This window comes from Delphinapterus leucas, chromosome 3 (assembly GCF_059928025.1).
Source record: "Delphinapterus leucas isolate spDelLeu-1000000601 "Yukka" chromosome 3, BTC_Dleu_Yukka2, whole genome shotgun sequence".
Lineage (NCBI taxonomy): Eukaryota > Metazoa > Chordata > Mammalia > Artiodactyla > Monodontidae > Delphinapterus > Delphinapterus leucas.
In genome coordinates this window covers 118,317,588-118,331,540 of record NC_143131.1, presented here as the reverse complement: position 1 = coordinate 118,331,540, position 13,953 = coordinate 118,317,588, and the positions used below count along the sequence as shown (strand labels likewise).

The following is a 13,953-nucleotide window of genomic DNA, read 5'->3' as shown; positions in this document are numbered from 1 at the left end:
ATAGTGAAGATTCCTTTTCCCCCGCAACACCTTTCCTGAACACCCCCGGCCCCTGCTCCCACCCGAGGGGCTCCCTAGCGCTCTCCCGCCCCCAGCAGGCCCGGCTCAGAGCACGGAGTGGATCCCCGGCAGCGCCCTAGAAATCGCAGCCCAAGGCGAAGAGATGCAGAAGCCTCCCGCAGACGTCTCCCGAGACCGGGTGTGGCGAGCCCAGCTCTCAGTCAGCCGACTTCTCGCAACGCGGAGCCCCTTAGTCCACTGCCCAGAGGCCGGGCGGGCGGCGCTGGATCTTCCCAGCCTCCGCCAGCGGCGCTGCGACGGGACCCGGAGGAGCAGCCGCGATGAGCCGGGGTGGGCATCGGGCCGGCTTCAACCGCTCCCCAGCTCCCGGCCTCTCTCCCAGCCCGTGCGCACTCCTCGGCCGGAGCCGGCCCATCCCGCCCCGGGGCCCTTCGCTCTTCCGGCGCCCTCTGGGGAGCTCGGGGGTGCGCAAAACCCCGGAAGGGCCCTGCCCGCGCCTCACCCCCTCCCTGGTCCCAGCTTGGCCGGGTCCGGCTCCGCCGCACCTTACCTCTCTTCTCTTCGAACCTGCTAGGCACTGGTTCGGCCCGGACCCGCTGGGATCAGACGGGACCGCACAAGTCGCGCCGCACCTGCCAAGGAGCGAGTGAGGAGCCTGGGCGCGCCTGACGTCACAACCGGCCCGAGCGCCGCAAGCTCTGAGTCACCTGATCACCTTGGCAACCCGCACGGGGCGGGGCGAGGCGGTGGGCGGTGTCATAGCAAGAGCCCAGTTCCCTGCAGCTGGTCCTGGAAGCGCCTCCTGGAGCGCTCCCGGGCTGTTGACGACGCGGAGACTCGAGGTCCGTCTCTGGCCTGGCTGCTCAGCCCTCCGAGTTGGGATGGATACCTGAGACTCCAACAGGCACTCCCCTCAAGTTCGATCAGTGCTCCGAGACTCCAGACTTTATCCCCTCGCCGCCAGTGCAAGCGCCTGGCTGGCAGGGCCTGTGTCCCCACCATACCCGGTTCAGTGCGTGGCACGCAGGTTCGCTTGTGGGCTGCTCCTCTCCGTGTCTTCTGGGTCTAGACCCAACTAGGTTCGAGGGTTTGCTCCGCGAACTGTACCTGAGAGGGCTGGGGCTGAGGCTGATAACTGGATTGCTCTTTGGCAACTTTCCCCATAAGCCTCTCAACAAGTAGTGCAGCCTTTGCTGGAGAAAGTAGTAAGACTTCATTCATTCAGGAGAGGGGAGGAGACGGGCTGAAGCCCAGGCCCAGACCTCCTGTCCTGAAGGCCTCCTTCTATTCCAACAGAGAGAGAAAGCACTGAAACACTCCCAGAGCAAAGCCTAGAACAAGCCTGGACGTCCTACTTGAAAAGCTTTTTTGTTTTTCAGATTAGATATCGATTTTCTCAATTTCCTCCCCTTGCTCACTATAATCGTATGCCTGCACCTCTATGACTTTCCCGTTGCTAGACATAGACCATCAGCTTCAAAATGAAAATCTAACACTCCATGGAGGTCCTGGTTTGAAAGCCACTGCTTATTTCGTCCCTTCACTTTCTGAGTTCCATTTAAGTTTTACTCTTCTAGTCCCTGCACCACTATGGAGGTTTCATGTATGTCGTCCTTCCCTCTCAGCCGGTGGGATTTTAAACCAAAAAGTTAGTTTATAAATAACTTCTAGTGAGCACACTAGAATGTGTGCAATGAGCAATGAGCAATTCCAGGCTGCTTGAGGCATGATTCTTGAAGATCAGGAGTTTATCGGTGTTGTCCCTCATATCCAAGTACCACCTGTGCTGTTTACTTAATAGTTTCATTTTAAGTGACACTTCTTTATTTTTATACATTTATTTAAAAAAGAAACTAGCGGGACTTCTCTGGCAGTCCAGTGGTTGAGACTTCGCCTTCCAATGCAGGGGATGCGGGTTTGAGCCCTGGTCGGGGAACAATGATCCCACAGGCCTCGTGGCCAAAAAACCAAAACATAAAACAGAAGCAATATTGTAACAAATTCAATAAAGACTTTTAAAATGGTCCACATCAAAAAAAAAATCTTAAAAAAAAAAAAAGAAACTAGCATACAAATGGGAATAAAAGACAGCTGTGAAAGATAAAGTAGAGCCATGACTCCAGTCAGAGGTGTACTAATAGGAGAGAAGAGATTTAAAACATGAGCCCAGGTCCCAAAGGGCAGAGATTCGGAGGCAGGAAGATGGTGGGAGCAGGGCAGGGGCAGCCACGCCTGGGGTGGCAGATCTGAGGAGGGGAACTCCAACTGCAGGTTAGGGACAGGTTGGGGAAGAGTTGGGCTAGAATGAGGTTTGAGGGAGGCAGTGGAGGGGAGAAGTGCTAGGAGCAGAGAGAATGGAGAAGGGATCTAGAAAAAGGAGAAGGAGCAGTGGTTTGGGGAGAGGCTGCTGAATGGAAACGTGTACTAATAGCATTAAGGGAAGGGAGGCTGAGAGGCTGCAAAAGTGAGGACTGCAGAGAAGGAGGAGCAGGTGAGAAGAACCTGATGTAGGCCCGAGGGGAAAGCACAGGGCCTCTGAGGCTCTACTGTGGGCAGGTCAAGGTGAGGGTGAGGGCCAAGGTGGAGATAACTGCCCCTGCAAGGGAGCGAGGCTGGAGAGGGCAGCTGGGACATATGGGGTCATGCTGGGGGAGAAGAGATGAAAGAACGGTGTTTTCAGTAAGGTCCTTGGCCACTCCCCTTTTACTGAGCTGCTTGGGTGTGACAGGGCATAACCACCAAAGGAAAAAATAGAACGTTCCCCACCCCCATCCCCACCACCCCCTTGAGGAAGGAGTGCTATCAGATGAGTACAAACTCAAGGAATGTTACTTGGCAGCATCCAAGAACTAGAGACATGGCCAGGGAGCACATCCCACATGACTCTTTTCTAGGATTTGACCTCAAGTCCCAGGAGTAAGCAGCCAGCCAGATGTAGAAGTCACTGGAGTTTCTTCACAAGTTTCCATTCCCAGAAATAAAAATGTCTGTGTGGAAGGTCCTGACGAAGCATATTTTTTGTGAAAGTCCATTAGCCACTGGAACTGCAATGGATTTTCAACATTTGTGAACTCAGGAGAACAATCCAAGGATTGTGGAGGCAGCATGATGCAGGGGTTGGGAAACTGTGCTCTGAGGTTTATTCATTTTGTGAAATCAGACAAGTTACCCACCTTCCTTGAGCCTCAGTCTTATCTGTAAAATGGGTATAATACCTACCTCAGGAGACTGTCAGCAACTTGAGGTGAATTCTAGGTCAAAGGAAGAACCCAGATTCACAGTTTTTCAGAAGGCCATTTAAAAAATCATTGTAGGGCTTGCCTGGTGGCACAGTGGTTAAGAATCTGCCTGCCAATGCAGGGAACATGGGTTCAAGCCCTGGTCCAGGAAGATCCCACATGCCGCAGAGCAGCCAATCCCGTGCGCCACAACTACTGAGCCTGTGCTCTAGGGCCCGTGAGCCACAACTACTGAGCCCAAGTGCCACACTACTGAAGCCCGCGCACCTAGAGCCCATGCTCCACAACAAGAGAAGCCACTTCAAGGAAAAGCCCGCGCACTGCAATGAAGAGGAGCCCCAGCTCACCGCAACTAGAGAAAGACTGAGCGCAGCAACGAAGACCCAACGCAGCCAAAAATATAAATAAATTAATTTTTTAAAAAATCGTTGTGGACTTCCCTGGTGGCGCAGTGGTTGAGAGTCCGCCTGCCGATGCAGGGGACGCGGGTTCGTGCCCCGGTCCGGGAAGATCCCACATGCTGTGGAGCGGCTGGGCCCGTGAGCCATGGCCGCTAAGCCTGCGTGTCCGCAGCTTGTGCTCCTCAACGGGAGAGGCCACAACAGTGAGAGGCCCGCGTACCACAAAAAAAAAAAAAAAAAAAAAAAATCGTATTTTCATTGGACCCCATTTGTTCAGTCACCAATTGGGTGAAAGAATGTTTCTTGGATGCCTAATCTACACTCCACACTGTGATGGATATGAAAGGAGCAAGTTCTCTGACTCGGTCCTCCAGACATCACACTCCTGATAGGACAGTGAGACAGCATGAGAGGTCACAAAGCCCCTGTGAAATTGAGTGCTAAACTATGTCATGCCCTTCTCTGCCCTCAGCATTCATGGAGAGGGATGCCATGCCAGCTGCATTGGCTGAAGTGGGATGTATAAAAGAAAGGGTCTGGAACAAAGTCTGAAATTTGGAGGATTTGGAGAAGTGGTGAGAGAAGAGAGCATTCTTGGTTATATCATCTGGACGACATGAACACCTGAGACAGGGGCTCAGTAAATATTTGCTGAATGAATGAATGAACAAATAAGCAAGGGCAATAACACTAGAGAATGGTGGGCATAGCCATAAGATCAGCCTAAGTGGACTGTGGAAATTGGACAGTTGTGAGAAATAAGGTAGAGACACAGCAGATTGTAGAGGAGCTTTTGAGATAGCAAAATCTTCCGGTAGAAACATGGGGTCTGGAGCCAGAGTGACAGGGTCGAACTCCATCACTTCTTGGCCACATGACCTTGAGTAAGTTATTTAACCTCTCTGTGCGTTAGCTTCCTTATCTGGAAAAAAATAGGGATAACATTGTTATCTACTTTACAGTGTTTTTATTTCCCACCCTCATCCCCACCCCCAGTGTATCTATAGTGTTATTTTGAGGATTAACTAAGATAATGCATATGAAACCTAAATGTGGCGCTTGGCACATAGTAAGTGCTCCAAACTATTCACTTTTCTTTATTATTAGTATTAGTTTTATTAAGGCCTGAGAAGAGTATCGATTTAATACAAAAAGTATAGGAAACCACTGAAGCTCCTCAGAATGGGAAATGGGAATGGGATGCAGTGTTTTGTAAAGAATCATTTAGCAGCAGAATTCAACCTGGTCAGAAGGGAGACTAGGGGCAAAGGTGCAGCCCCAAAGGGTAAGGAAGGGCTGACGAAGTACTAGAAACCACCCCTCCTGAAAAAGAGAAAGACTGTGCCCCCTTGCTCACACGTGTGTGGCGGTCAGGGCCTGGCAGGCAGAGGCGCTCAGTAACCCTGTTAAATGAACATCTCTACATGCTGCACAAGTCAAACAACGACTTTCTGGAGCTCTCAGGCTCAATGGCAAACACTGTGGAATTCCCCTAAGAACAGAGTTTTAAAGCACTGGAGAAATCCACTAAGACTTGGCCTCTGGCTTATTTCAATGTCTTCCCCCCATGGAAGCAGACAAATGAACACATGTGAAAGGAAAGCCAGTGAGTGTGGCCAGCACATGCACAAAACCCAGAAAAGAACGACCAGATTCTTTTTGTGTGTGAGGATGTTAAAGAAAGGAGAAGAAAATTTCACTTCTGCTGTTCACTAGCTCACTGCTCTGCCTGGTTCTAATGGAATTTGAGGTTCATGTGAAGTAGAAAGAGGCATGAGTTTGCTTCTGGTCATGGTTTAAGGTTTTGGGTTTTACCTGAGCAATGAGTCTCACATTTTTATGCCTCTTTTTCTGATTTACATTTTCGAATTCCAATTTGCTAGTCAGGAGTGTCTCCATTGCAAGTGACTAAAATGCTGTTCAAATCAGTTTAAGAAAGAGGGAGAGAGAATTTATTGGCTCTTAAAACCAGGAGTCCAGAGGCAAATCTGAACTTCAGGCATAGCCAGATCCGGGCACTCAAACAGTATCACCAGGAGTCTCCTCTCTTGCTCTCTCAGCTCTCTTCTCTGCATTCTCAGGCAGTCCCTCTGAGAGTGTCAGAATTACATTCTCATAGCAAAAAGTTCCCAGCAGACAAAAGGCTTTCTCTTTCCCAACAGTACTAAGAAAAGCTCCAGACTGGAGTCTGACTGTTTGCATCGGCTTTGGGTAACTTGCTTTTCTCTGAATGTGTGGTTGCAGCCAGAGGATGTGACATCTTGGCTAGTTCCATGCTGTCCTCTGGAGCCTGGGAGTAAGGTTAGCCCACCCCCCCAAACCCCACAGTTTAAAATTTGGAAGGAACAGCTTCCCCAGGAAAATAGAAGCTTAGTTACCAGCACTAGGAAGAGCGGATGCCTAGCAAACAAAAAACACAGCTGACCCCTACAGGCCACCGATACCAAAACCACAAGCTTATTGAAGAGTCCTGTAGGCACATGTAACATAATATTCCAATATTATTCCAGTAGGATAGCTTTGAATCCACTTGGGAGCCAACTCACCTTCCATATTTCCAGGAAAGTTGCATCCACTGGGGTGCAAACTCCAGCACTCAGAGGTTGTCTTGCTGAGATCATGGCATAAAACTCACCATTGGTTTTACCTAAGTGTACTCTCCTCTCTGGAAGTATTACTTCTGAAGAAAGTGCTTCAGGGAGCACTTCATGCTTTAAATGTGTTTGTACAGCACCTTGAGTTCTCAAGAGGCATCACAGAAAGCCGTGCAATTTTAATTGTGATTTTTTGAAGCACTGATTCCTGAAGTGGCCTGGCATTCGGATAATGATCTTAGAAACCCAGTCCTGGAGGAAAACACATTTTTCTCCTAGGCTGTGACTCAACTGAGTATGAAGTTCCCATCAACTCTTAAGAATCTCCCTACCTTTTGATATTTTGAAAATAAGAAAAAAAAATCAGCCCATATAAATTTGAAATACTCAGCCCATATGTCCATTTGCATTTATATTTATACAATGGACTAATGATGATTTAGCACATGACATATGAAGAATAAGAACTCAGGGAAACGTTAAATCCACATATTCAGTCAGCACATTTACTAAGTGCCAACCGCCAACGATGTCCCAGGGACTGTACTAAGCTCTAGAGATGCAGGAATAAGCAAAACAGATTTTCAAAATCCTTGCTTATATCAAACTTACATTTCAGTAGGTGTGTCCATTTGTATACAGTGTTGGGTCTCACCTGCGTCACTGACAGGAATTAGTCATAATCACCAATAAACATACAGGGCAAATTCTCAGTGAGTGCTTCCTCTAAGGCGAGGCTTCTGGCCAGTGCTCTGCATGCATTATCTCATTATTCTCTTCTTCCTAGGGATTAAAAACAGGCTTCAGAGAGATGTAGACACCTGTTCAAGGGGCCCTAGGAGGTAAGGGGTGGGCCAAGACTGAAACTCGTTTCTCCATATCTGCCTTTTAACTTGTACCTTTTCTTAGGGTGTGGAAGGGAGCTGATGGGGAGTGGTGGGGTTATGGCAAACTGGAGAGCAAACTCTGTGCAAAGGGAGCCACTATCTGGCCACTTGGCCCAGGGGAATGTGGCCCAGTGCGGCCAAGTTTTCTGATTTTTTCAAGAGAAGCCGGCAAACAGGATTTTGATGTGAAAACCAATTTTAAAAACACTGTGAAAGCCAATCAAAATCTGTCTGAGCATCATTCAGGCCACAGGTCTGCCCCTCCATGTAACAGCACCCCCCAAAACTAAATGTGGGTAGAAAAATGCAAATACAACTCTGGTTCTTGCACAAAGTAGTTGTCAGGTTGATTTGATAAGGCTAAGGCAAACAGGTGCCCCTGTTTACCAATAAGGCAAAGTCCTTAATGAAAGGTAACTGAGGGAGCAGCTGGAGCATTTCAACCCCCTACCTTGGAGGAGGTTGCATTGAGCTATCTTAGGCTGGGTTGATAGGCCATGCTTATCGGAAAGGGAAAATTTAACTTCAGGGCGGGCTTCATGTTGCATCTGAGGTCCTAATAATGATCACTATGCTGTCAGCACACAAGATGTAGTTCAAAATAATTCTCCTCCTAAAAGTCACATTCTGCTCGCCTCCTGGCCCTTCCTTGCCTCTCCGCCTCCGCCCCAGGCCTCCCATGCTCAGCAAGCCTTTCCTCTTACCCACTCCGTTTGCCAGGGGATGGCAGCCACAGGACAGACGGTGGCCTCATCACTGGGGTGGTCTGAGACTGGAACAGAGTTGGTCGCCTATAGGTGGCAGTGCCTCTTCCTGTCCTGGCCTTTGGAGGGAGGGAGGGGGCACAGGAGAGCTTCCACGTTTAGAAAACACTTGCACCGGACTTCCCTGGTGGCGCAGTGGTTGAGAGTCTGCCTGCCGATGCAGGGGACACGGGTTCGTGCCCCGGTTGGGAGGATCCCACATGCCGCGGAGCGGCTGAGCCCGTGAGCCATGGCCGCTGACCCTGCGCGTCCGGAGCCTGTGCTCCGCAACGGGAGAGGCCACAACAGTGAGAGGCCCGCGTACCACAAAAAAAACATTTGCACCATCAATAGACTGAAACTCTACGAGACAATAGTTTTACTTAAAAATGTGTAAAGGAATTCCCATCTTCTGGATCTTAGCAAGATCAGAAAACCTCTGTTTACTACAGGAATTGTTTCAGAAAGGAAAGTGAAATCTGGCACATGAAAAACCCCCTTTCTACCCGCTCTCAAGATAGTAACTTTGCAGACATATGCCACGTGTATTCCATCACAGCAAAACAATGCTGTCGTGCACTGGGGACAGATTTGCTGCTGCTGCTGAGGCTGCTGCTGCCACCGCCGCCTCCACCACCTCCTTCTGTTGCTTGGATAAAGCTGAGGCATGTGGCACTGCTGTGAGATTCTTAGAAGATGGGCGATTGTTCCTGGCTGGGACCCTACAAGTCGGTTTGTACCATGAGGCTCTAAATCCTAGCTCCTCTGGGCCCTGGGAGCCTTGCCTTTGGAAAACACACATGGTGAGGACTTAGACACTTTCTGAAAGGGATAGGACAAGGAAAACGTGTACTCTCCCCCATCCCTTGCTTGGACAATCATTTAAGACACTGGTCCCCAACCTTTTTGGCACCAGGGACTGGTTTCATGGAAGACAATTCTTCCACGGACCGGGGGTGGGGTGGGGTGGGGGGGATGGCTTCGGGATGATTCAAGCACATTATATTTATTGTGCACTTTATTTCTATTATTATTACATTGTAATATATAATGAAATCATTATACAACTCACCATAATGCTGACAGGAGGCGGAGCTCAGGCAGTAATGTGAGCCATGGGGAGCAGCTGTAAATACAGATGAAGCTTCGCTTGCTCGGCTACCACTCACCTCCTGCTGTGTGGCCCAGTTCCTAACAGGCCAAGGACTGAAACCGGTCCATGGCCCTGGGTTTGGGGACCCCTGACTTAAGAGGTGAAGTGACTTCTCCCACTCAGGGAGGCAGGGTAATGCTATGATTAGGAGTGTCCAGAGACTTGCATTCCAGCCCCAGTTCCCCTACGTACTCATCTTGGAGCCCAGAACATTTTACTAAATGTTTTTGGGCCTCAGTTTTCTCATCTGTTAAGTGGAAATAATAATAGGCCCAGGCACATAGAGATGTCGCAAGGGGAAACTGATGCGCACAAAAGCTGCTCTCTTTGCACAGAGCACATCTCCAGGTCACCGAAGCCTCCATGTATCCTCACCACGGCTACCCTCCATCCACACCCTCGGAGAGGCAACAAGTTAAAAGGTATCTGCTTCATCTTGGCCCTACCACTAATTTCTGTGGTTCCTTGGTCAGGTGATCAGGAGTTACACATGATGACCAGGGCCACTCTAGTGCAATTCTTTTTTTTTTTTTTAATTTTATTGAAGTATAGTTGATTTATAATATTGTGTTTAATTTCTGCTGTACAGCAAAGTGATTCAGTTATACATATGTGTACATTCTTTTTCATATTCTTTTCCATTATGGCTTATCACAGGATATTGAATACAGTCCCCTGTGCCATACAGTAGAACCTTGTTGTTTCTCTCTAGTGCAACTCTTTAGCTGCAGCAGGGGAGACCTTTGCACCCACTACCCCTAGAGCCTTATTTTGGACACCACCTTTGCCTGAATTTCTGGCTGCTTTGGCCACAGTCCAGATGAGAGTGTGCCTGTTGTCCACCTCCTGCTCCAGGCCCCTCCCTGGAGAGGCCACATTGACAGCTCTGTAGGTGTGGAGTCCACCTGCCTCAGAGTGGGAGGGGCACTGTGTACACATGCAGTTTCCTGGGCTCCATCCTAGACCCACTGCTTCCAAATCACTGGAGCAAGGGCCTAGGAATCTTCAAGTAACAAGCCCTCTGAGGGAGCAGAGCCCGTAAAAGTTAGCATTTATGGCCCTCTGGTACCTCAAACTCTGTAGATGTTTTCCTCAACCTGTCTCTCCTCGTGTGTCTGGCTTAACTGGACCACCGTCCGGCAGGGAAGCCAGGCCTTCAAGCCAGAGACCTGAACTTCCCTGAGTTCAAGATAGCCCTGATTACCTCGTAGCAGAGTTTGGCCCTTCTCCTTGCCCCACCGGTCCTTGTTCAGGCCTTCCCCGTGATTTCACACCAGAACCAGCAGTCTTGCTCTCCATGTGCCCAATCTGGAGGTCTTGATCTGAAATATAAACTTGGCCCTAATACTCTCTTACTTAAAATTCTCTAGGGGTTTCCCATCCCCTGCAGGATCAAGTCTGATGAGGCGTTTATTTATGTATTTTGGCCGCACCTCACGGCATGTGGGATCTCAGTTCCCTGACCAGGGATCGAACTCTTGCCCCCTGCAGTGGAAATTCAGAGTCTTAACCAATGGACCGGCAGGGAAGTCCTTGATGAGGCATTTAAAAGCCTTTCTCTTCAACCTCAGATCTCCTGCCACTCCCCTAGAGGCAAAACTCCAACTAGACCTATGTTATGCTCAGGTCTTTGAATGTTCCATGGAGCTGCTCACCTCTGGGCTACTCTAGACACAGCACCCTCCACTGGAATACCCTTTCTCCTCTTCTACTCTTCCTTCAAGTCTTGGCTGAAATGTCACCTCCTCTGGGAAGCCTTCCCAGATGTTCCCAGGTAGCGCTGACTACTCCCTCCTCTTTCCCTGTACATGTCCCCAAAATATCACCCATGACCCTGTATTTGCCTTTATTTGCTTATGTGTTTCTGCTCCACTAGACCCATGAGGGATTTGCATTTTGTTCATTTCAAATTCCACACCTTTATTGGGGCTGATAAGGTCGTAAGTGATCTGGCTTCCGCCCAACTCTCCACCCTGTCTCGTACCCCTCTCTGCCCTACCCACTTCACTTAGTCACACTGGCCTTCAGACTGGTCCCAAGATTACCAAACTCCTTCCTGTTCTGGGTCTTTGTTCCCGCATTGACCTTTTTCTGGAATGGCCTCCCCTAGATCTTTCCATGGCTGTCTCCCTCTTGACATTCAAATCTCTGTTCAAATGTCACCTCCTCAAGAATCACTTGGCCAACCAATCAAAAGTAATCTTCCTTCCCCGCATTCTCTCTTACATACCATATTTTCTTCCCTTCATAGCATTTATAGTTAATTCACTTTAAAAATCAGCCTTATTGAGGTATAATTTGCATACAATAGAATGCACATGTTTAAGGTGTACAGTTATGTGAGTTTTGACAAATACCCAAGTATCCACCACTCTATGAAAGACATAGAATATTTCCATAATCTGTACAATTTTCCTGAGTCCTCTTTCCAGTCAATATCCTCCCTCCCCATGGCCAGCCCCAGTCAATCTCAGCTCTGCTTTCTGTTCCCATAGCTTCATTTTGCTTGTTCCAGAACTTCATTTGAATGTAATCATCCAGGAATTTCCCTGGTGGTCTAGTGGTTAGAATCTGGCGCTTTCACTGCTGTGGCCTGGGTTCGATCTCTGGCCAGGGAACTGAGATCCCACAAGCCACGCAGTGCAGCCAAAAACAAACAAAAAAAAACAGTGTAAATATAATCATCCAGTATGTACTCTTCCTGTCTGGCCTCTTTCACTCAGCATAATGTTCTGGAGGTCCATTCATGTTGTAGCATTTATCAGCATTTGTTTCTTTTTATTACTGAGTAGTAAGCTATTGTATGAATATACCACAATTTATCTATTTGCTTGTTGATGGACACCTGGGCCATTTCCAGTTTTGGGCTATTATGAATAATGCTGCTTTGACTTACAGACATAGAAAACAAACGTATGGGCTTCCCTGGTGGCGCAGTGGTTAAGAATCCGCCTGCCAATGCAGGGGACAAGGGTTCAAGCCCTGATCCGGGAAGTTCCCACATGCTGCGGAGCAACAAAGCCCCTGTGCCACGGCTACTGAGCCTGCGCTCTAGAGCTCACGAGCCACAACTACTGAAGCCCGCGTGCCTAGAGCCCGTGCTCAGCCAACGCACTGAGAAGCCCATGCACTGCAACGAAGAGTAGACCCTGCTTGCCGCAGCTAGAGAAAGTGCGCACGCAACAAGGAAGACCCAAAGCAGCCAAAAATAAATAAATAAAATAAATTAATAAATTAAAAAAAAGAAAACAAACTTATGGTACCAAAGGGGAAAAGGGTGGCAGAGGAATAAATAAGGAGTTTGGGATTAGCAGATACAAACTACTATATATAAAAGAGATAAACAACAAGGTCCTACTGTATAGCACAGAGAACTATATTCAATACCTTGTAATAAACTATAATGGAAAAGAATCTGAAAAAGAATATCTCTATCTATCTATCTATCTATGAATCACTTTGCTATATACCAGAAACTAAGATGACACTGTAAATCAACTATACTTCAATTTTAAAAAACCTAAAATAAAATAAATAAATAAACCTGCTATGACAATTCATGACAAGCCTTTGTGTGGACATACATCTTCTTTTTTCTTTTCTTTTGTGTGTGTGTGTGTGCATGTGTGTTGCTAGTAATTACCTTATTCGCTTAATAAATATTTATTATGTACCAGGCCCCTGGGAACAGGAGTAGGGCCGTGGGGAGAGGGGGACTGGAAAGAAGGAAAGCAGGACAATGGTGTGTTGCGGAGTTGGTCACCACTGTGGGCAAGTGGGGCTCAATCCGGTGGGGAGGATCTGCTGAGGAGCAACACGGAGGGCACCTCAGAACTGTCCACCGAGCATCAGAGAAGCAAGCATATATCTGTGGGTCCAGGGTTGCCCCAGTAGGGTTAAGTTCCTCACACTTCCAAGCCACAGTGCTTGAGTCCAGACACAAGCCTGGGCAGAAGGCAAGACCTGTGGGGAGCAGCTAACCCAGGGGGCTTTTACCTGCCCCAAAACTGGTTGCCACGGCGACGGCTGAGTAAAAGGTGGGCCAGGATGGGAGGAGGGTCACAAGAGGTCTCCGATACACATTCATTCAACAAATATTTATTGAGTGTCTCCTATGTGCCAAGCACTGGGTTCAGCACTGGAAACAGTCATCAAAAAGCCAATCCCTGTCCTTATGGGGGAGGCAGACAGTAAACAGTTCAGTAATTGATACAGTATTGTATCAAGCAGAGATGAGTGCCTTCAAGAAAAATAAAACAGGGTAGGAGAATTGTGAGCTGAGTGGAGGGATGGGGCTCATTTGGACCATCAGGGTAGGCCTCTGAGAAGCTGATATTAGAGTAAATGGAGCGAGAAACTGAGTCACCTGGATACCGAGGGTAAGAACATTCCAGCGGAACAAGCTTAGGGTGTCAGAGAAACAACAGGGAGGTTGCTGCGGCTGGAGCCGAGTGAGACCCAGAGGTCAGGAGAGAGGGTCTGGCAGGCCTCAGAAATGAGCTTGAATTTTATTCTGAGTGTGATGTGAAGCATATTTTAAGAAGGGTCGTGACACGGTCTTACTTATGGTTTAAGAGTTATGTGGGGTAGTATTACACATGTATTAGAATGGCTGACATTTTTATAAAAAAGTGATAATACCCAATGCTGGCAGGAATGCAGAGCAACCATAACTCTCATACAATGCTGGTGGGAATGCAAAATGGTAGAGCCAGCTGGTAAAACAGTTTAGCCATTTCACATAAATTTATACTTACCATGTGGGCTTCCCTGGTGGCGCAGTGGTTGAGAGTCCGCCTGCCGATGCAGGGGACACGGGTTCGTGCCCCGGTCTGGGAAGATCCCACATGCCGTGGAGTCTGCGTGTCTGGAGCCTGTGCTCCGCAATGGGAGAGGCCACAACAGTGAGAGGCCC

At 48.5% G+C, this 13,953-nt stretch overlaps 1 long non-coding RNA gene across 2 annotated transcripts in view; it reads right to left on the bottom strand.

The window, feature by feature from the left end:
* Positions 1-5,994: 5,994 nt before the first annotated feature.
* The window catches only part of LOC149749650 (uncharacterized), a 44,193-nt gene continuing 36,234 nt past the window's right edge, over positions 5,995-13,953 (bottom strand). Inside the window, exon 4 of one of the 2 annotated variants that reach the window (XR_016392773.1) lies at positions 5,995-7,038. This is a non-coding gene — a long non-coding RNA (uncharacterized LOC149749650). Of the gene's footprint in view, positions 7,039-7,066; positions 13,913-13,953 lie in introns of those variants that run through there. The other variant, XR_016392772.1, reaches the window with a different exon arrangement.